Here is a 7,369-nt window from a genome sequence, read left to right as displayed (position 1 = left end):
CTGTCTTGAGCTGGTGCAGTGATAAGCAAAATAATCTTCTCTGTCAAACTCAAAATGCACGCGATGCTTCCGTCATGTGTTCGAATATTAATTTCAGCTTTTTTTCTCTCTGCAGTATTCCGTTCACCACAGTAAGTACGCTCCATTCAGGCACTTTACAAATAGTTTATCGTTTACTAATGTTATGACATTTGTTTCTGTTTGACTCAGTCAATAGACCTGTTTCTCTCGGCCAGGGGGCGCTGTAGCGTTCACGAGATGCGACCGCAAAAGAGGCCCTTTCGCTAGCGTTCGCGAGACGCGACCATGTAATGCTGACGTGAAGCGGCGTCCTAGCGTCCCGTCATGCACTTTCCACCTGCGCAAACTGGCGACTGTCAGCGTCCCTCTGCGTCTGCTCACGTTTCACGCGCACTACGGAGAAAACGTGACCTAAAAATTCCCCATGTTGCTCGCCAGGAGTGTTGTTTAAAACTTGAGAGCTACAGGTCTATACCACTTAGAAAACAAGGCCTGGGCTTTTTCCCCCCACACGTCATCAGTAGCGGCTGCACGCAGCGTATCTCCTAGCTTGAGTGAGCTTCACCGTCAGCGCGTCTCACTGCATCTCACAACGAGCACGACGCTTTAACGTGGCGAAGCCAGGCTGGACGCGTCTGCTGCTTTGCTGCGACTCTCGTAAAGCATCGGCGTGTTTGCTTCTTGGAGTGGGTTTGGAATCCACGAATGATGACGTCATGGACAAGCCCCGTCTTTTAGTTGGCATTGGCTTAATTAACTACCAGTTGAGTGGACGGATTTTTGTTTCTAAACACGGTGTCACTGGGCTAGGGAGATGGAAGGCTAAAGAGGTCGCAGTTAAGGGCCTTACCTGCGAGAGCGAGGGAACGGGACCCATTTATTCTAACGTGCTTAAAAAGTTTATAAAACCTCCCATGATGAAGCTGGGATCGCCACGTATGCAGCTGTTATAACTGCTGCAGGTTTCGAAACGAGTGCATATTGTGAAAAGTTCAATGTATTCTCAGAGTCGGAAGGAAACATTTTCATTTGCGAAAGAAAATACGAAAGTGAGGAACGCTTTACAAGAGAAAGGTTGCGAATACGGAAGCGTTCGAGCGCCACTTGTGAATCTGTCTGAAGTCCAGGGCACTGTTTATTTTTACTGTGCAGTACATACCATTTTCGATTCTGAACCGCACGATTTTCTTCACCACGCACGACCTTTTTGAATGAAAGAGATAAAAGGAAAAGCTCCACGTACATAAAAAGAGTGCCGAGCACCGACACTCCGTCGTGATATTGCTGGACCACAATAATTTCCCACCAATTTTCTTATTTTCTTTATAAAAACAGGGAGGGCGCAGGTGCTTATCAGATTAGGGCCTCTATAATTGTTAAACCGGCTCTGGAAGAACCCTTGGTGTTAACGTCGAGGGCTCAGGGCTTAAAAAGTGAATGGCAGGAACCTATAGTGGTGACGCACGGTATTGTGAAGTGGAGGTTCCAAATCGCGTCATGTAAAGAAGCGAGAGATTAAGACAATGTTATGTCTGAGATCTTTGTGTAGTTGCAGCTTATGCACGCGGCAACCTTAAAAGTTTTCGTTTTTTTTTTCTTTTATTTTTTACGTGGCAGTCACATTGTTTATGCATCTCACAAAAACAGAAGTCACTGTGCTCGCTGCCGGCATGTTGACATAATTATATGCAGAAGAAGAAAATGAGGTGTTTAACGGCACAGCGGCAACTAAGGCCATAGTGTGCCAAACATAGGGTAGGTTAAAGGCAGTACTGAAAAGACCTATAGTAGGTAGTTTCATTAAAAATATGGGGAATTAATGTTTAAAAAGTTTACAAGATCCAGGCCTATTAAGGCCTCCAGAAACTTTTATCCGATGCTCTGCTAACCAGAGGCATTCTAAAAGAATTTCATTCACACTAGGAAGTTGGCGAGATTGTGCCAACGACACATGATCGCCGGCACTCTGCCACCGTTAATCTTCAGGCAAACGTAAAATTCATAGCCGATGTAGGATGCCAATACTATATAAAAACTTAAAAACTTGACGGTGCGGCACAAGAGGTTCGTCACCCAATAATAATGCCGGGTGGAACGGGACACGATTCCGGAAAAAGGTAGAGAAAAAAGTGGTGCGTTCGTGATGGTACTTAGGACATACGACAAGAATATGCAAGACACTCCAAGACTCGCTACAGTGTTCACATTTTGGAGCTGCCTCTACCCGTAGGAGGTACGCATGCGTGAGATGGGTGTGTCCCAGTCTCAGACGACAGAGCACAACCTCAAAGAAGCGCTCCCTGTGTCGGCAACTTGCCCATTCCCGCAGGGTAGGTTTCACACAATGAAGCTTATTGTGTATTTCCATGTCCCATTCTAACTGCCATTTTTTCTGGATTGCTGTTTTAAAACTGTGTTTGTAATCAGTGTACGGAATGCACTTGATATCCACTTGCCTCTCAATGCACGTACTGGCAGCTCTATCAGCATCCTCATTTCCCTGAATACCGACGTGACTAGGCATCCAACAGAAATGGATGTGTAAATGTGATTTTGCTGCACTGTGCACAATGTTCCGGAGCCTAGTAACCAAGGTATTCTTTGGTACTTCCAAAGAAGCAAGTGCCTTTAAAGCGCTGAGAGAGTCAGAGTAGATAACAGAATGCTGGATAGCGTTTTCTATAATGAATCCAACAGCTAAAATTAAAGCATATAATTCTGCAGTAAATATCGAGGCTCTGGCATCAAGACGCCTAACAACCTTCCATGTCTCGCTTATAACAGCACAGCCAACAGCAGAGTCACTCTTACTACCATCTGTGAAGAAACTCCTACAATTACTGCACGTATAAGCAACCTGGGCAAACTCCTGCTGCAGGGCAGCAACAGGAGTTTGCCGCTTATTATATTTGATCAGAGTAAAATTGATTATGGGTGCTACGCACTCCCAAGGAGCCATTGCCAGTGGAAGTCGGGCAACTAGGCTGAAACTGTCAAGGTTTTAAGCCTGCGAATATGTTTTAATTCTCTGCGTAAAAGGGGGTACGACAGATGGCTTGTTCTGGAATGTAGTTTCATAGCGAGAATCCTGAATTGCTTCCTGGATCGGATGAGAAGGGACAGAGCGAATTCTTAATGCATACTGGAAGCCTAAATAAAACCGTCTTTTTTCAAGTGAATATTCATCACTCTCAGCATATAGGCTAGGAATATGGGACGTCCGAAAAGCACCAGTGGAAAGCCTCAGACCTTGATGGTGGATCGGGTCCAACACCTGAAGGGTAGATTGACGTGCGGATCCATACACTACACATCCATAATCCAATTTTGAAAGAACCAAGCAGCGATAGAGACGAAGGAGGCATTCCCATTCGCTACCCCAAGACTTGTGTGAAAGCACCGTTAGGAGGTTGATTGACCTTGCGCATTTCTGTTTCAGGTAAAGTACATGACTACGGAAATTCAACTCTTTATCGAATATCACTCCTAGAAACTTGTGTTCATTACGGACAGGAATTGCCTGCCCCCTCAGGGTAAGACTAGGCTCTAGGATCATGCTCCTACGTAATGAAAAGTTGACACCTACTGACTTCTCTGGTGAAAAACTAAACCCATTGGCATCAGCCCACCTCATCAGACTATTAACTCCCAGCTGAAGTTGTCTCTCGCAGACGGAAATGTTACACGAACAGCAAGAGATCTGCAAGTCATCTACGTAAAGGGAATAGGAAAGTGATTGTGGGATAGACTTTGCAATAGAGTTCATTTTTATTAAAAATAGTCTTACGCTATGAACACCACCTTCTGGAACTCCATTCTCTTGGACGAAACTACGAGAGAAGGTTGTACCAAGCTTGACATGAAAATATCTGTCTTCCAAAAAGCTTTTGATGAGTGAGAGCATTCGGCCACGAATTCCGTACGAGACAAGATCGTTCAAAATTAATTTAAGAAGTAAAAGCATATGACACAGCTTATCAAATGCTTTCAACTAGTCTAAGAACATGCAGTCGGCAAGTGATGATCGGTCAAGAATGGTGTTTAGTTTATCAGTGAGAAATACCAATTGAGTTTCGCACGAATAAGGTTTGCGGAAGCTGTGTTATGAAAGTGTGAAAAACGAATTCGATTCAAGAAAATTGGCGAGGTTAGAAAAGAGTATGTGCTCTAAAATTTTACACAGGATGCTCGTGAGCGAATCTGGTCGATAATTAAGGGGAAAATTCTTGCAACCTGATTTGTGGAGTGGAACAACCTTCCCCACCGTCCAGTCAGCAGGAGGGAAAGCACCATCAAGCGATTGTCTTTGGAAAACGTTTGAGAGAGTAATAGAAGACTAAACACTGATAACTTTTAAATATTTAGGGTCAATTAAATCGCAGACAGGGGCAGAGGGTTGTTTAAGTGATCTATTTATGTTTTCAACACCACTGAGATCAATTATAGCAGGAAACATCGCAAGGTAATAACATGAGTTTATATTAGGTAATGGGACGTTTGTAGTTACAAAAAGATTGCGTGAAAATATATCTTTAAGAACGATGGAACATTGATTAGAGGGAATGACATTACCATCTCTGGTTGACGAGGGTGATATCGTTATTATTTTTTGCGTTAATAAGGCGCCAAAACGTTTTTTTGTGTTAGTTGTTAGCATGACTGGCAAAGTATTTTGAAGATACTCTTTTTTAGCTTCTGTTGTCGCTGTTACGTATTCCACAGAAACAAGCTCATAAGAGGCCCAGCGCGCATCGTTTGAAGAGCGTTTAGCTGACCTGAACAGTCGCTTTTTTTTGTTAGATAGGTGTTTTATGCGAACGTTAAACCACGGTGCGTTACTGTTAGAGATGATAGTGCGAGTAGTGATGTACTTATTTTTTAGAGCACTAACTTTGGTTACAAACATATCCCAGTTATTTTGTACGTTACGTTTATCAAAATCCTTCAAGCATACATCAAGAAACACGGATAATTCAGTATTTATGGCTTCAAAGTTCGCACTCCTGTAGCTTCGCAGAGATTTCGCGTTTTTAATGGTTTTAGGTTGCGACCGGTTTATGCGAAGTGAAAGTAGGAAATGATCGCTCAGGCCGGGTAATTAAGTGATGTCAGTTACAAGATCGGGCTGAGGTGTAAGTATAAGATCTAGGAGGTTCGCGACAGATGAGGTCGTTCTGGTAAGTTGTTATAGCTAGTGTGGAAAAGGGGGCCATGCTGGGTGTCTCGCCATCCCATGTTATATTTGGAATATTGAAATCACCAAACAAAACTAAAGGTAATGTGGTTAGCAAGTTGTGACAAGTTTGGTTACATCGTGTCGATCATTTACGAAACTAGAAGAATGAGTGTGGAGGGGGGGGGGGGGGGATAGCAAACACCAATGACAATTCTTTGCTGACCAAGTTCCGTGATAGCCCACACAATCTCTAAGTCATCAGGGACATATATACGCTGAGATGAAAATTCTTCATATATTGGCAAAAGAACACCGCCTCCCTGACGTGTTATGCGGTCACAGCGATAAACAAAAAAACGATACGCGTCTTGGAAAATTTTATGATCTCGGAACTGAGAGTGCAGCCAGGTCTCAGTTAGAGCTATAACGTAAGCATTGCTGCTATCTGCGGCAGAAGTTAAGGAATCATGCTTGTTAATAACGCTCCAAATGATAGAAAAAAGTAACGAAATATTAGATAAAATTCGTCCACTGCCCCTCGCGTTTTCCTATCTCTGACCACGTGTCGAAAGAATGGGCTGGCGGTTATCAGGGGTATGTCCTGACGCAAGTCGTATCACGCTTTCAGTTGCAGTGTCATACATGTACTGCCTCCTGTTTATGACGAGTTTGTTATGGCGAAGCTGAAACGGTGGTGCTCCTCGCTGGTTTTTGAGCCAACTCAATTATTTTTTTTTTTCGAACGTAACGCGTAGCAGGCGAGAAATCTTCGCTAACATTGAGGTTGTTTTCTTTCGATTTGGAGCGTGCTAAAGATATGCTGTCTTTTATTTTGTAGCTTGAAAATTTAACTATGAGGGGGCGATATTTATTCGCCGAACCCTAAGCGATGAGCACGCTTGATTGCACAGCCTGAAGTGTGTCAATAGTTCCCGCAAGAAATGTCCTCAACTGTTTCTCAGATTGTTGCCATGATCCATGAGAATCAGAAATTGCTTGAAATATAAGGTCTTTCATAAGGTGAACAATAACAGACATCTGCTCGGACGGCTCATCAGGTAGAGATTCAACCTCAAGAGCAGCCTCCGATCGACTAAGAGGGCCCGGATTCGTCTCGTCGACGCCGGAGCGTAACAACAATAACAGCATCGAAAATCAATCACAAGCAATATCGCCCAGCTCTCCTGGGTTCGGGAGCAAAAGAAAGCAACGATTGTCGTATTTTTTAGCATAGAGTGAAAATTGTTTACACACCAGCGAAACGCAGAAACGCGGCATGGGAGCCATGTCGTCGCCACTGCTCCCGAGCCCACTGGAGTAGGGTTCGCGTAGCATGCTATTTATGTAGGGGGCGGGAACTGATGTCGCTGTTGCTGACGCCGTTGTGCCGAAGATTGGGAGCATCCGAGATGGCTGATCCAAGGTGATACAGCTGAACAGGCGCATGTGGCTGCTGCACTCAGACGATGGTACCAGCGGAAGGGAGATGCCGGTCGAAACAGGAGCCGAGGGTAAAGACCAGAGCAGGAAAAACGAAAGGATTCCCTACGAAACGCAGAATCGCGGCATGAGAGCCATGTCGTCGCCACAGCACCCGAGCCCACTTGACAGAGCTCTTTATCTTTGGCTGTAAATTGTGCGATTTCTTTGCTTAACGGAAAAGACTGCAGCCGACGACTGAGGAACGCCCCGACGTCATCCTCGCAGTCATAATTCCGGAACCCAGGAACTGCGAGTCGTGACGAGGAATCCAATCGCTACTGATAAGCGAAAGGGTAGTAGCCCACCTCTGCAGACGTGCGACAGCAGTGCTCGCAATTCCCGTCTTTGGACCAAGAATGGTTTGCAGCGGTTCGGGATCAGTGGCCAACACAAATGATCGTCCAAACAAGTAGACGTGAAAATCTTCATCACGCCAAACACAATAGCCAGTGCCTCCTTTTCCGGTTGGCTGTAGTTCTTTTCACTCGATGTCAAGGTTCTCGACGCAAACGCGACAGGCCGTGTGTCGCCGTTGGAGTACACCCTGGACAGGACGGCTCCCAGACCGTATGCCGAGGCTTCACACGACACCTGAAGGCCTTGGGGTCGTAATGTGCCAGGACAGGTGCGTCAACCAGAAGCCTCTTCATCATGCCAAAAACGTCTTGACAGCGCAGGCTCCAGGTCCAG

This window comes from Ixodes scapularis, unplaced genomic scaffold (genome assembly GCF_016920785.2).
Source record: "Ixodes scapularis isolate PalLabHiFi unplaced genomic scaffold, ASM1692078v2 PGA_scaffold13__105_contigs__length_92229423, whole genome shotgun sequence".
Lineage (NCBI taxonomy): Eukaryota > Metazoa > Arthropoda > Arachnida > Ixodida > Ixodidae > Ixodes > Ixodes scapularis.
This window is presented reverse-complemented; position numbering follows the sequence as displayed.